This window comes from Sebastes umbrosus, chromosome 2 (assembly GCF_015220745.1).
Source record: "Sebastes umbrosus isolate fSebUmb1 chromosome 2, fSebUmb1.pri, whole genome shotgun sequence".
In the NCBI taxonomy this organism is placed as follows: Eukaryota; Metazoa; Chordata; class Actinopteri; order Perciformes; family Sebastidae; genus Sebastes; species Sebastes umbrosus.
Window position 1 is genome coordinate 31,466,294 of NC_051270.1, and position 15,885 is coordinate 31,482,178.

General features: G+C 40.7%; 1 pseudogene; it reads right to left on the reverse strand.

Moving 5' to 3' along the window:
* Nucleotides 1-9,923: 9,923 nt before the first annotated feature.
* LOC119478801 lies at nucleotides 9,924-14,284 on the reverse strand (annotated as a pseudogene).
* Between the last annotated feature and the right edge of the window lie 1,601 nt (nucleotides 14,285-15,885).

Sequence of the window (15,885 nt, forward strand, 5' to 3'; positions counted from 1 at the left end):
CCCTCCTGCACAATGTCCTGCAACCCGATCCACGCTGCAAGGTAGCTTACATTAGGGTGCTGCTGGTGGAAGTCAAAAGTCAAGTTGGTAAGGAATTCCTGGTCTTCAGCATTCAAAACAACAGCCATGTCAGCACCCATTGCAATACACTTGCTGCGAGCTCTTTCCCAATTATATGTTTCCGGGGACAAAAAGAAGCAACGTGAATCGTGCACGACCCAGCCAGGCTCGCAGCGTGCACACTCCAGTGTGGTCTCGTTGCAGAATTTCCAGACGAAGGCCATTTTGTCGGTGGACAGGATTGAAAGCTGGTGTTGATTTTCTGCTTGCAGCTGATTGTTTTGAATCAGCAGCAGCGTGGTGGTCTCTTCCATAAGCTGTGATTCCGCTGTCAGTCTTTGCAGGTCATATATCTGAGCAATGTAGACAGCGGTCACACTACAAAAAAGCACCACCAAAATCACAATCAAAACAGCTTGCCAGTTAGATCGCAGTCTCTTCAGCCAGCTGTTTTGCATCTGTCTTCTGTCTGATTCCTCTTCATCCGTGGAAATTGTTACTGATGAAAGTGCTGATTTGTAATCAGAACTTTCACCTTCTTGTCTAAGAGAAAAAAAAGAAAAGAAATCAAGAGATGTTACTGTAAACAAGAGGTTCTAAATCCACACTCTCAGGTAAATAGCATACCACATTTCAATTACAGATTGGTCTTTATGAATTCAAATGTAATAGTAGTAACATTCTCAAAATCCACATTAGTTTAGTTTATTTGAGAATGGACAGTGCAAATTAATAAATACACATGGTATAAAAAAATGCCAGAATTAGCCAAATGGCACATTTTTAATGTGTCCCTGGCCAAGGTGTTACAGAAGGCATCCTAATGTACATCAGAACAAAAACAGGGCATGCAATTTAAAGGTCTTCCTAAAATACACCAGAACAAAAACATAAAACAGGACATGCAGTTTAAAAGTCCTCCTAAAATACATCACAACAAAAACAAAATCAGGACATGCAGTTTAAATGATGGAAAAGGACGCACAGTTGTTAAAAGCAGTAGAAACAATAGTGACATTTACACATATAAAACAACATTGCTGACAAGTGGGACATAGATAGAAGCAGCATAAAGAGAGTTTAGTGCTGACATATGTACAGTATGTATTAATCATCCCTTGTTTTATGGATACATATCATGTATCATCCATGTATCATCATCCATATCACACATCATAATCATTGTCAGCTTCTTATAATCAGCTACTAGTGCCACCTGTGACACCATTCCTCACCTGCAGAACTGATGGGACTTAAAGGTCCCATATCGTGCTCATTTTCAGGATCATTCTTGTATTTTGTGTTTCTACTAGAACATGTTTACATGCTGTCATGTTCAAAAAAAACTTTATTTTCCTCATGCTGTCGGCCTGAATATGCCTGTATTTACCCTCTGTCTTAAACGCTCCGTTTCAGCCCATTTCGATGGAATTGCGAAGCAATTGCAACAGAATTGCGTTGCTAGGCAACAGCTTGGGTCCATATGTACTTCCTGTCAGCTGATGTAATTCGCATACACTGCAACCAGGAATAAACTGGAACACATTTATAATGTTTACGTTTAAATCTGTGTAAGGGTCTAAATATAGTATATTTGTGACATCACAAATGTACAGAAATCCTGACAGCTTGAGTTTCTGAATACGGGCTGTGTGTATTTCTCTGTATATTGAGCGTTTCGATACTTTCACAGTATTTATATAGGACTTCAGCCTGCTTTATAATAAAAAAATGTGAAAATCTCACTTTTTTTATAATATGGGACCTTTAAAGTGTTAATCTCGAAGATTTTCATTTAAATAAATGTCTGTTAAGTCATTATCCATCGCCGAACAAGGTAACACAATAATGACTGAGTCTGTGGCCCACTGATGAAAGTATTGCAATATTTATAGATTTGTAGTATTACATACTTGGTGTCTGTGGTGACATTCCCAGAAACAAAAATGCTGTATTACAGTTTTTCTCAATTGTATACAGCTTCAAGTTTTCAGATTTGTGCGTATAGTTTGTGTGTATACAATGGAGAAAAACTGTAATACAACATTCCTTTTCCAGGAATGTCACCACCATAGATATAAAACAGTTTTACAACTGTTTCAACTGTTTATATCAATGGTCATTGTAGGAGCCAAATATTAAGAAAGGAGTAGTTGAATTCCTTATTATAAGAGAAACATTATGTTGATATGTAATTGGTATTTTTGCCCCATGTGGCCAACCACAGCATTGAATTGTTTCTAAATCAGCTTCAATCACTTCAGATTCCTCATCTCCTCCAAGGACTACTGAAACCGTTTCAAAAACCAGCCCTGAACCAGAGTCGCCAGAATCACCACAGCCCCTTAAGAACACCTATAAAAATGGCACAGTCATGGCGCAAGACTTGCCTGAGTTGCTTGACCTTGCTGGTACCCGTTCCAGACTGGCATCAGACAACACTGACCCAGATATCACCCGGAGAAAGTCAATTCAAGCTGATTTTCCACTCTTTGGTGATGACCCGCTGGCTAGCATGGTTTCAGGGGAACTGAGTCCTGGGGCCAGAAAGAGTGACAGCCAGCTGGAAGAGATGGGCTATTGTGTGTTCAGTGAATATTCAGGACCCATGCCATCACCTGCAGATGTGTTCAGCCCTACAAACGTTTCTGCACAGGTCTTCAACCCTTCCGTCCTGGAGGATAAAATGAATGAGCAAGCTAGGAAGTTAGCAGTCAGAGACACATCTGTGGAGGACACGAGCGAGCCATCAGGCGTTGCTGATGTCGCTGAAGAGAAAGACCAGAAGCAAGTGGAGAGAAAAGATTCTGCTGAAGAAAAGGGCAAGGAGGTGGCACATGAACAGTCGAAACAATCTGTAAGTGAGACACCACCAACTCAGCAAATTGAGTCCTTTGTGACACCAACGGTCACTGTGACTCTAGAAGAAGGCGGGAGGTCAGCGAGTGAGACTGAACGACAAGCCAGCGGCGAGGGCTCAGCGGCAGAAACCGAGATTGCCGACTATGAGAGGCAGATCCGCAAACTGGAGATGGAGGACAGGCCTCTCAGTGTGGAGGAGGAAAGAGAGCTGCAGGAGCTTCGTGAGAAAGTGAAGCTTGTCCATCAGGAGGCCTACGAAGAAGTGGATGCCGAAGATGTGTACCAGCTCACCGGCGTGGCCAAGGACCGGATTGCCAGGCCCATCAAAACTTCACCTGCCTCGTCTGTGGAGAGCAACATCGATGATGATAAGCTGCTCTCTCCGGTGCTCTCACCTTCGAAGCTTAAGAAAAGAGATGTTTTGGCTTCTATACCCAAAGAAGACAGAGCAAAAGAAATAAAGAGCTTGGACTTGGACTCAAAGACCTTCCCATCGAACGAGCTCTTGGAATCCAGTGGTCAGTGGAAGATGACAAGTTCACATTCAAGGTTGCACTTAAGCAGCAAGCCTGTACTAGAAGAGGCATTTTGTCGGTCGTAAGCTCTGTTTACGACCCTCTTGGATTTATAGCACCATTCATCTTCACTGCAAAGCTAATCTTGCAAGAGCTCTGCAAGCTAAAATATGGATGGGACGAAAAGGTCCCAGATGGTTTCATTCAACCATGGCAAAGGTGGCTTGCAGATCTTCATACGGTTGAGAACTTCAGCATTAGCAGATGCATTAAACCACCAAGCTTCGACAAGATAAAATGGGCACAATTGCACCATTTTTGTGACGCGAGTGAGCTTGGCTATGGAACAGTGTCCTACCTGCGGCTCACCAACACACAAGATCAAGTGCATGTAGCATTTGTGATGGGAAAAGCCAGAGTAGCGCCCCTCAAGCAGATTACCATACCACGGATGGAGTTGACTGCAGCCATGTTAGCAGTACGTATGGAGAGGATGTTAACCTCAGAGCTACATCTGCAGCTAGAAAGATCAATGTTTTGGACTGACAGCACTGCAGTCTTGAAGTATATTAAAAATGAGACCAAAAGATTCCAGACATTTGTGGCCAATCGAATTAGTGCCATCAGAGAAGTGTCAGATGTCAAGCAGTGGAGATACATCAACACTAAAGACAACCCGGCAGACTTTGCCTCTAGAGGTCTAACTGCTGAAGCCCTCATAAGATCAGATCTTTGGAAGAATGGACCGGTCTTTCTCCAAAGAGCAGAGCAGGAGTGGCCCATCTTGACAACTGAACTAACTTCGATTTGTCCAAATGACCCTGAGATAAAGAAGGAACGAGTAATTGTCAATACAATAATGAAAGAACAACACAACAGCACTAGTTCTCTGATTCATTACTTCTCATCTTGGCACCGACTTACAAAGTCAGTCGCCTGGCTTCTAAAACTCAAGAAACTGCTTCGAGACCTGCATGTGAAAAGAAAAGAAGTTGTTGAAACAGTCCAGTCACAGGAAGCAAGCCAAGCAAAATGGAATGGACTAATTAAGGAAAAGATGGACAAGTTTAAAAGCTCCATAACAAATGTCAGTCTCTCAGTGGATGACATAAGCGGTGCTGAAAAAGCCATTGCATGCTTCTGTCAGCAACAACTTTCAGAATGAGATTGCAAGATTAAAGAAGGGCCTCACAGTAAGAAAGGATAGCCCCATCTTTAACTTAGACCCCAGATTGGAGAATAGCCTGCTCAGACTGGGCGGAAGACTAAGCAGGTCGGCTATGCCAGAGGAAACAAAGCATCCAATAATCCTGCCGAAGGATCATCATGTTTCCAAGCTATTGCTCAAACACATCCATGACCAAGTAGGCCACAGTGGAAGAAACATCATGTTAGCTCAGTTAAGACGGAAATATTGGATCCCTTGTGCGAACACCCTCGCTAGAAAGGTTATATCAGAGTGCGTAACATGCAGACGCCTTCATTCAGCTCTAGGTGAGCAAAAAATGGCAGATTTACCCAGAGACCGCCTGACACCTGAGTTACCTCCCTTCACACTTGTTGGTGTAGACTACTTCGGGCCAATAGAAGTCAAGAGAGGCCGAAGCCTAGTAAAAAGATATGGAGTAATCTTCACATGTCTGTCCTGTAGAGCTGTTCACTTAGAAGTGGCCCACTCCCTTGACACCAGTTCATGTATAATGCATTCAGACGCTTCATTGCAGGAGAGGGCAGGTTAGGAAATCAGATCAGACAACGGCACATCTTGTTGCTACTGAGAGAGAGTTGAAGAAGCACTCCAAGCTTGGAACCTAAATAAGATCAAAGATGCTCTCTTGCAAAGAGGAGTAAAATGGACATTCAACCCACTGCGGTTCACACCATGGTGGGGTTGGGAAAGATTGATTCGTTCAATCAAGAGGATCCTTCTGTCAGTCACAAAACAGCAGACTCTTGATGACGAAAGCTTGGAAACAGTCATGTGTGAAGTTGAGGCCATACTTAACAGCCGCCCTTTAACAACAACCTGCAGTGACCCAAATGACTTGGAACCCCTTACACCCACATCTGTTGCAGCTCAAGGTGCAACCCATTCTCCCACCTGGATTGTTCCAAAGGGAAGATCTATATGCCAAGCGCAGATGGAGACAAATCCAGTACATTTCAAAACCTCTTTTGGACTCGATGGATAAAGAATACCTTCCGTCTGATGCAAGCAAGGCAGAAGTGAATCGCACCAAGAGAAACTTCAGAACAGGAGATATTGTAGTGGTGGCAGACAGTAATGCCCCTAGAGGCTCATGGATCTTGGGTAGAATCATAGAAGCAAAGGCTGACTCAAGAGGACATGTCAGGAGTGTACTGCTGAAGACAAAGACCAGCACTCTACAGCGGCCAATCAGCAAGATATGCCTTTTAGTAGAAGCTTCAGATTAAATCGAGATTTCAAGTGCACTCAAACACATAACACAGTTATGAGGTAGTACGATAAGAAACATATTTATTTATTTTTAGTTTGGCTCCATTTTTTTTGTTTAGTTGAATTGTTACGTTTGCACTTAGAACAATAGGGGCCGGTATGTAGGAGCCAAATATTAAGAAAGGAGTAGTTGAATTCCTTATTATAAGAGAAACATTATGTTGATATGTAATTGGTATTTTGCCCCATGTGGCCAACCACAGCATTGAATTGTTTATAAATTTGGCACCAGTTGATGCCGTCATCCTGTGCCGTCATCCTGATTTAGTATCAGCTGTGGAGAGCGCAGCTGTTTAAAGGACGCCAAGAGCCGAAATAGTTTTTTAACGGGCTTTAATATAGTTTGTTCATTTCAATAAGACAAAGTTTAAGTTAATCTTTTTTCTTTACTTTGGGTTGCCGCGGCATATCCTGTTTTGGGTGTTGGGTTGGTTTATGTAGTTTAACACACACGCACACCACACAAAGGCTGCAAATCAATCATATGCATCCAATGACAGAAAGGACATCTAACCGTGAGTAAACCCATGAATGAGCGCAACTTTATTTAGTAGATGCCTTGTTGACACGTTTTCTTGGCGAAAGAAATATGGCTTAGAATAGAAAATTAGAAGGAAGCCATAATAGTCATTTATGGTCATCTATGGTCATCTGTGGCACCACAGACAGACACCAAGTTCATATTACTGCATTCTAGAAATATTGAAATTGAAAATTCACTTTTTAATAGTCCTGTATCACAGCTGTTACCCTGCACTATATTCAGTTTTAACAGTTTTCTTCATCCTCCTTGTATTTTTATATCTGATATATTTTTTTTACTTTGTACTACTAACTTTTTAACTGCCTTTTTACTAAACATGTTTTGCACTATGGAGCTGTGATGCTGGAAACTTGAATTTCCCTCAGGATCAATAACGTTTCGTCTATCTATCTATCTATCTATCTATCTATCTATCTATCTATACTTCCACCAGTGGGCCATATAGACTCAATCACCATGTGTTATGTCCTCCAGCAACAGATAGGGACTTAAACTGGACATTTATTTAAATATAAATCTTTACATTTGCCTATTATATTGGTTCATAATTCACAGACATATCATGCTCTTCATGGATAAAAAGTACATTTCCCTCCTTAAAATGATCACATATATCCCATGATTAGACTGCATTATGTGAGGGATAATGTGCAGCTTTGTTGTGAAAGAAAGCCCCACAGGACGATGCTGCAGAGGAGGCTTCCCTCTCAATATGATCCCCCAGTACTTCCACAGAGACCAAGCTTGTCCTATGCGTTATTAAATCAACAGAATAATAACAGGTTTCATTACCTCAGGTCCAGTTGAACAGCCTCAACACCAGTCATGTCTTCTCTGTTTCAGCAGCTTTCAGCAGATTTCCTGGTTGTGGTTTTTACACCAGTATTATTGCAACAGTTCAACCAAGAAACTACCAAATGTTTGGAAATAAAAAATAAACTGACTTACTTATGCTGATTTGATTTTCGCCACAAGGTTGCCATAGCAACTTTATATATGCGCTGGAGACAGCGGAGCGATGGTAACGATGGTAACGTTACGAGAGATGTGGCGTTCAAGGTTCACTTTATCATTAAATTAAATTACTTCTGATACTTTTTTAGTGTAATATGTACTTTAAATTTAAGTGTCATTTTGGTGTGCCTGTGTCTTCAAAAGTCTTACCAGAGAGGCTCTTTGTCTTTGGTCACATCTCACACCAGAATATAATAAAAACAACAACTATTAAATCAGTCAGATCTTCCTCTTCCTTGTGCAGCACATTACATTGAGCACATTGAACTCCTCATGAAACAGTGACGACATTTCAGACTCCTTCAAAATAAGACAACACATTACACCTGTATGTCCCAGCTACACATGTAAATAAAACTTAAACACAATAAAAAGTTGATTCAGTCTTGTGAAGGGCTCATTGCATGGGTTCATTAATAGGGAGGAGAAAGAGAGGGAAAAAACTATAGTTATATTTTGAGGAACTCACCATGTGTAGACCTACATAAGAAAGTATAGGTCCACCTTGACTTAGTAGTCCATTGTATCATATTTGTCTTTATGTTAGTCATTTATGTTTACCTCTCTCTGCTCTTTCCTTCACTTCCTTTTAATTCCCCTCCCCTTTTTCCTTTTTTCTCTTTTTTTCCCCTCTCTTTCTCCTCCCTATTATGAGTGTGTCATTTCCTTGTTTTTCCACCAATAGGCTCTGCTCATTGATGGAGAACCACCCCCTCCCACTCTACTGATTAGTATGACACAATACAGGTGTGCAAGCTACTGCTGAATGCTCACAGTGACCCTGATGAAGACCTATGTTGGTCGCAACGTGTTGGTCATTTTAAACTATTATTCCATGTAAAATAAAGCATTTTCATTTTGTTCAAACACTACAGTGTGCCTTGGATTATTTTGAGGGAGACTTGCATTTTGTACCTTTTTCCACCCATGCAATGAGCCCTTCACAAGACTGAATTAGCCCAATACACCTGAAGGATCCAAAGAACACCTGTATGTGATTACCACAGAGACCCAGGCAGCGCTTCTACTCCATTGTCTACAGTAAAAAGTTTATTTGTGAATATAATTTATATGATCTATTAGTAATCTCACTAATGTGCAGTTTGCTTGCTGAAATAATCATGAAAATTAGGAGGACAAACTGCACTTATAACTTCCCTAGAGCCAGCACTCTCAAACAGTTCTGTACTTTTTGTACTGTAAGATAAAGCAGCCATCAGCACGTTACTGGAAGTGGAAAATGTAACATCTCAGTTAATGTCTTCACTGGCCTTGTGTTTATTTTTATTTCATCAGTAGAAATTAAATCCAAATATCAATAGCTACATACACATGAAATGTTTGAAATTTTTGTGTTTATGTTTACAGAGAAAGAAAACAAGGAAGAAATTCAACTGTTTTCTATATGAAAGCCACTTGTTAGATTTGTGTCTCTGGTAACTGATAGCAGTGTATTGTGATATCTTACCCGGTAGTACAGCAAAATTGTTTTGTGAGTATTTTCTCATTTAATAATGATTTTCACCAGGTGGTAAAGTGAAGTGAAGAATGGTTAAAAGGTGTCTCAAAGCAAGTTAGGCGTCAGAAGAAATAAAGTTGTGTTTTTTTGTGGTTGAAAGATTAACAAGAAAGAAATAACAGACAAGTCCAGTCCGGTAATCCATTCTGTAAAAGAACTGAAGATGTATTTGATTACACTTCATGGGGAACAAAAACATTACTATTTGCATATTTGCCATCTTATCTGAGACTAAACTGTAAATCTGTTTCTGTAGATCCTGGTTACAAAGAGCAATTTTAATCCATATTCAGAATGTAACAAATAAATGGGATTTAAAAGTCAAGCATGGGAAATGGGGACGCAAAGAAATAACAAATCAAAACAAATGAACACAAGACAAATTTAGCATGTCAAGAAAAGATTCTGAAAGTCTGCCAACGTTCTGGTTATTTCCTCCTGCCACCAGTTGATTGTGCTTAGACTTTGAGTAAAGACCAGCAAACTCAGCCTGAGATGAGAGAGAGAGAGAGAGAGAAAAGAGAGAGAGAGAGAGAGAGAGAGAGGGAGAGAGAGAGAGAGAGAGAGAGAGGATGTTCTGCTGGCACAGCGGCTGTTCTCAGCACAGGGCGAGGCACAGTGTGCACAAAGGTTAGAATTTACTGCACATACAGTTTATACCGTAATATATGAAGTCATGTCTCACATGTTGACAGGACTTCGGTGATTTAACATTTTTAAAAGCAGCTAAAAGTGCTGAACGGTTAAGTTTTTTGCTTGGGCACATTGTGCCTCAACTCCAAAACCACTGAGAACCCGATGCTTGAAGGCTAATGCATCCCAGGGCGTCAAATAACGATACTATTGTTACAGCCATTGGCGCTCAATACCACCGCACAAGGCACCCTTAGCGCCAGCTTGAAACACACTGGCGTTCCATTCACTACAATGACGTAGTTTTAAAGAGCAAAAAGAGACACACCGGACGGCTGAAAAGGGAGGTGGATGGGTCCAACAAACACAGGGCTATCATCCAGGAGACCGCTGTTCGTTGTCCCATGCGTCACGTTACAATCAGCTGTTCGTTCATGTCTCGTGTTCACAACGTTCAGTGTCATTTTCACTGTACAAACGTAGTAGTTTTAAGCTCAACCACGTATTTCGTTCCTAAACCTACTACCCTACCCTTCCTACTATAGCGGCTTTGTTGCCTAATCCTAAAGTGACGCCAAGGGTAACTATAGTGGTCTTGATGCCGAAAATAAAGCAACGGCAAGGAGTGTAACGCCATGGGGCGTGACAATGCGGGCGGTATGTGATGAGTTGGGATGAAAACGTGTTTGAACGTATGCATGCTGTGACTGGTGTGCTAGTGTCTTTGTAGGATTGGCTGGTTCAGACACAGCTCACTGCTGCCAGAGACGATGGGCATCTGGTTGTCCATGTGGAAACGCACCAGGTGACCGACGCTCAGAAACACCTGATCACGGGTCCGCACCTGGTCACACAAAAACACAAACAACAAGGTCAAACATTAAGGCCAGCTGCCATTCGCCCTCTCCTCATGCTTTGTGTATTTGAAATCAACACCACAACTCCCCTCTACCTGTCCATTTGGATCCACCAGCAGCAGGTGGCGCACGGTGGCTCCCTCCATCCCACTGAGTACGTACTGACCAGAAGGCAGAGCTGCTCTCTCTGACCAGGAAATCCCCACTACAGGTGAGAAGTGACTCCGCCTGCTCCCTTCCTAACCTGGGATGAAGGACACAAAGTTACTGAGAAAGGAAGAGGGAGATATACATTAGCAGACAGACACATTAAAGTTGGTAATTCACTGGTAGTAAAGGTAGCGGGATGTTGCCTACCTGCCGTGGAACCAGCCTTCCTCCTGGATCAGGTCCTGGATCCGTGTATCAGAGAGACACCGTTCAGCAACTGACCTCAGATACCACTGAGTCTGATGGAGATACAGCAGAGGAAGAATATAACACTACACAAGCGTGGGTTGCTCCAACAAGCGTTAACTTTAAAACATGATAATATCATGGTTTATTTCTGTTGCACACCAAATCTATAAACTTAGTTGAAATAAATAGGTTTAATTCTAGACCTTTCTTAAAATCTAATCTTACTCCGAAAGTACTTTCAAATCAGCTCCAGGTTGTGAATCTCCAATTTACAGTAAACGCTGTTTGTGGTTAACTTTAAACTGACAGTTGAGGTGTTTTAATGGAGACAAATGGTAGATCCCTCTGAGACTTGCAGGATCATGACATGTAGCAGGCTTGGTTTTAGAGCAAGAGTGAAGATACTGGTATCATATGAAACTAGAAAACCTAAGGAATCTATTGGTTACAGACATGCCCCACTTTATGAAAATCACATGTAGTTTTTTGCATGCATTATAAATATATTATTTTCAACCTATTCTAAAATGGTGTATTTGAATATTTCTGCATACTGGGGTCCCTAAACAGTCTTGGAATTACATACATTGGGTATCACTATAAAGCTGAGACTCTTGTGGATCCAATGAGCCCAACTGTATTCATGTGTGATGATGTTAGTCCCTATTTCATAAAGTCAGACTATTTTTTTAAACTTGACCTTGCTGTATAAAATGACCTGTGGTGACCTTTAGGAGAATCACAGCCTCATGAAACTTTACAACCCGAAACTATAGACCTAAAGCATTCAGAGGATGGATGGCTTTCCTTGTCAGATTGACAATAAGGGGGTTTCCGAGCAGTTTACACAACAGAAGTGCTCGCCATCCGATCGCCGAAAAATGCAATTCTTGCAGAAATCCATCCATCCATCCATATCCATCCGTATTTGGAGGGATTATTGATCATTTTTATTAATTCTTGATTGCTAAAAAAATGGTTAAATTCAGCATCAAATCTGTGTAACAAATGGTATCAACCCAAAATTCCTGAAACAACTTATAAAACATAATAGAGCATGGGGATGGCCATCATACACTTTCACAATTTATATTTTTTATATATTACTGCTGACCTGCTATTTCCCCCTAAAGATCCCCCACACCCCCACACTTGCACTTTGACTTTGCTTTGAACCATTTAACTGAGTTTTACTTAATCGGGTTTTAATTTAAATTAAAATTAATCTTAGTTTAAACTACACTTTCTCACACACAGAGAAACACAATATAGTTACACATTGCAGTGTGTTGATGAGTTTTACCTGCAGGTGGAGCTGCAGTTTCTTCTGTGATGGAGCAGTTCTCATACAGTGAAACAGGCTGAAACGAACAGACCTGCAACAGCACGAGATGAGTCACACACACAAGATCTGTGTGTGTGTGTGTGTGTGTGTGTGTGTGTGTGTGTGTGTGTGTGTGTGTGTGTGTGTGTGTGCGTGTGTGTGTGTGTGTGTGTGTGTGTGTGTGTGTGTGTGTGTGCGTGTGTGCGCGCGTGTGTGTGTGTGTGTGTGTGTGTGTGCGTGCGTGCGTGCGTGCGTGCGTGCGTGCGTGCGTGCGTGTGTGTGTGCGTGCGTGTGTGTGTGTGTGTGTGTGTGTGTGTGTTCGGGGGCAGTGATGGCTTAAAGGTTAGAGACGTGTGCTCATGACCGGAAAGTCGCTGACCAAATTCCCAGACCAGCACAATAATTCTGGGAAGTTATTACCAACAACTGAGGTGTCCTTGAAGACGACCCTTCAAGCTCAACTGCTTCAGCTCAGAGGCCCACAGAAAACAATAGATGATTCATTTCTTTGAAAATGTAAAATTATTTGGGGTGTCATGGGAAAGAAAAAACAGCTTAAGCTACTTCAAATGACGCAGTGCTCTACTGAAATTTAATGCTACACATATGAAACCATTGTAATATTTACAACTGTACTAACTGTGGATTAAATAAAGAGTGGGTTATAATACAATTTATTGTATATGCACACGTCAAAGAACTCACTCCAGTCACTTCATGTCACAAGAAGAAGAAGAAGGCGGCATTGCCCTAATGGTATTAGCTCATACTGACTACAACTTTTGACCACAAAAATCATCAGCACATGTTTGCACAGCACAAGTTTCTCAGTTGCTATCATTACATAATACAATGCATCAGGCCTTTTCAATTACGTTTTTAGAAGGGCCAGATTTAAAAAAAAAAAAAAAAAAAAGAAAAAGTAAAGTGCCAAGGGGCGGGGCATTTACATTTCCTGTCTGATCTGCAAAGTTAGGAATTATAATGTGAAAACAATACAGCTTTTTATCTTAGTAGATTGTTGTTTAAATAAACATAATGTTGCATTCAACATCTTTATTATTCAGTTCCACTCTCCTAAATTCCCTCTGCTTAAGCAGCATGGGTCAAACTTTTTAACATAATAAGTATTTCTGTGCATAACAAGACATAACTAATGAAATGAATACTAATAAAATGATGATCTTCTAATAATCAAAAATGTAAACACCCAGAAACTTAGAATGTTAGCAGGTTATTTAAATAAAAACACAATGATATTGCTTTTCAACAGTCCATAACAGCATTAGTAGCGTGAGTTCATGAACGGAAATAAACTCTCTTATTGGAAGAAATTATTATTATTACTTTTTTCATATTGGTCGACGGGGATTGAGGTCGTTAAAGGGTCTGATTCGACCCACGGGCCGCCAATTGAACAGGCTTGCAATACAGTATACAATACAATATATAATCTATTCTTATATAATATAATGTTAATACATTATATCACATTTAATTCAAGAAAATATCTGAGGCTACCTCAGTCAAATCATTCAAAAGTAAACTCAAAACACATCTTTTCGCATCAGCCTTGAGCCTCAGTTAGTCTGCCAAAAATACTAATTACGGTTATCCAACTAAAACTGCATATTTTGCTAATGTTGCTATTGTTTTTATTGAATATATTGTGTGTGTGTGTCTAACTTTGTATGTAGTTTAGACCACTTACCGTAGATATGTTTGCTGTGTATTTTACAAATGTTGCACATTGTTGTTTTCATTATATGTGCAGCCCTTTGAGGCATGCTTTGTGATATTGGGCTTCAACAAACTTTGATTTGACTTGACTTGACATTATATCATTATTATATTCCATCCTTTAATCATGTGAGAATAACTAAACATTCTCCATCTCACTCTGACAACAGAGTCTCTTAATCTGCTGAGGAGGGCCATAGGATGGGGTTAAAAGCTTTGGAACGATCTGACTAAATATAGTTTGTGTTTTGGTGTTAATAATTCACTCTTACCCCCTGTATGTCAGGATCTTGTTTGTTCTGGCCTTTTGGTCTGTTATCGCCTCCTCTGGGCTCCATTTGTGACAGATCCTCACTGCTGACCTGCACGCAGAGAGTTATGATGTTCACCTCCCTGCCTCCGCTGTGGAGAAGCTCTGACTTGACCTCTGTTAATGTTGTGCACACATATACAGCTCTGGAAAAATTAAGAGACCACTTCAAAATTATCAGTTTATCTGGTTTTACTATTTATTGGTATGTGTTTGAGTAAAATGACAATTTTTGTTATATTCTATAAACTACTGACAACATTTCTCCCAAATTTCAAATAAAAATATTGTCATTTATAGCATTTATTTGCAGAAAATGAGAAATGATCAAAATAACAAAAAAGATGCAGTGTTTTCAGATCTGGAATAACACAAAGAAAACAAGTTCATATTAATTTTTAAACAACACAATACTAATGTTTTAACTTAGGAAGAGTTCAGAAATCAATATTTGGTGGAATAACCTTGATTTACAATCACAGCTTTCATGCGTCTTGGCATGCTCTCCACCAGTCTTTCACATTGCTGTTGGGTGACTTTATGCCACTACTGGCGCAAAAATTCAAGCAGCTGCGCTTTGTTTGAGGGCTTGTGACCACCCATCTTCCTCTTGATCACATTTCAGAGGTTTTCAATGGGATTCAGGTCTGGAGATTGGGCTGGCCATGACAGGGTCCTGATCTGGGGGTCCTTTATCCACACCTTCACTGACCTGGCTGTGTGGCATGGAGCATTGTCCTGCTGGAAAAAACACTCCTCAGAGTTGGGGAACATTGTCAGAGCAGAAGGAAGCAAGTTTTCTTCCAGGACAACTTTGTGAAGGACGCATGAATCAAGCCAAAGTACAAAGACAAATCTGCCCGATTCCAGCCTTGCTGAAGCACCCCCAGATCATCACCGATCCTCCACCAAATTTCACAGTAGGTGCGAGACACTGAGGCTTGTAGGCCTCTCCATGTCTCCGTCTAACCATTAGACGACCAGGTGTTGGGCAAAGCTGAAAATTGGACTCAGAGAAGATGACCTTACTCCAGTCCTCTATGGCCTAATCCTTATGGTCTTTTGCAAACCTCAGCCTGGCTCTTCTTTGCTTCTTTGGTGCTCTGACAATGTTCCCCAACTCTGAGGAGTGTTTTTTCCAGCAGGACAATGCTCCATGCCACACAGCCAGGTCAGTGAAGGTGTGGATGAAGGACCCCCAGATCAGGACCCTGTCATGGCCAGCCCAATCTCCAGACCTGAATCCCATTGAAAACCTCTGGAATGTGAAAGACTGGTGGAGAGCATGCCAAGACGCATGAAAGCTGTGATTGTAAATCAAGGTTATTCCACCAAATATTGATTTCTGAACTCTTCCTAAGTTAAAACATTAGTTTTGTGTTGTTTAAAAATTAATATGAACTTGTTTTCTTTGCGTTATTCCAGATCTGAAAACACTGCATCTTTTTTGTTATTTTGACCAGTTGTCATTTTCTGAAAATAAATGCTCTAAATGACAAAATTTTTATTTGAAATTTGAGAGAAATGTTGTCTGTAGTTTATAGAATATAACACATTTTCATTTTACTCAAACACATACCAATAAATAGTAAAACCAGAGAAACTGATCATTTTGAAGTGGTCTCTTAA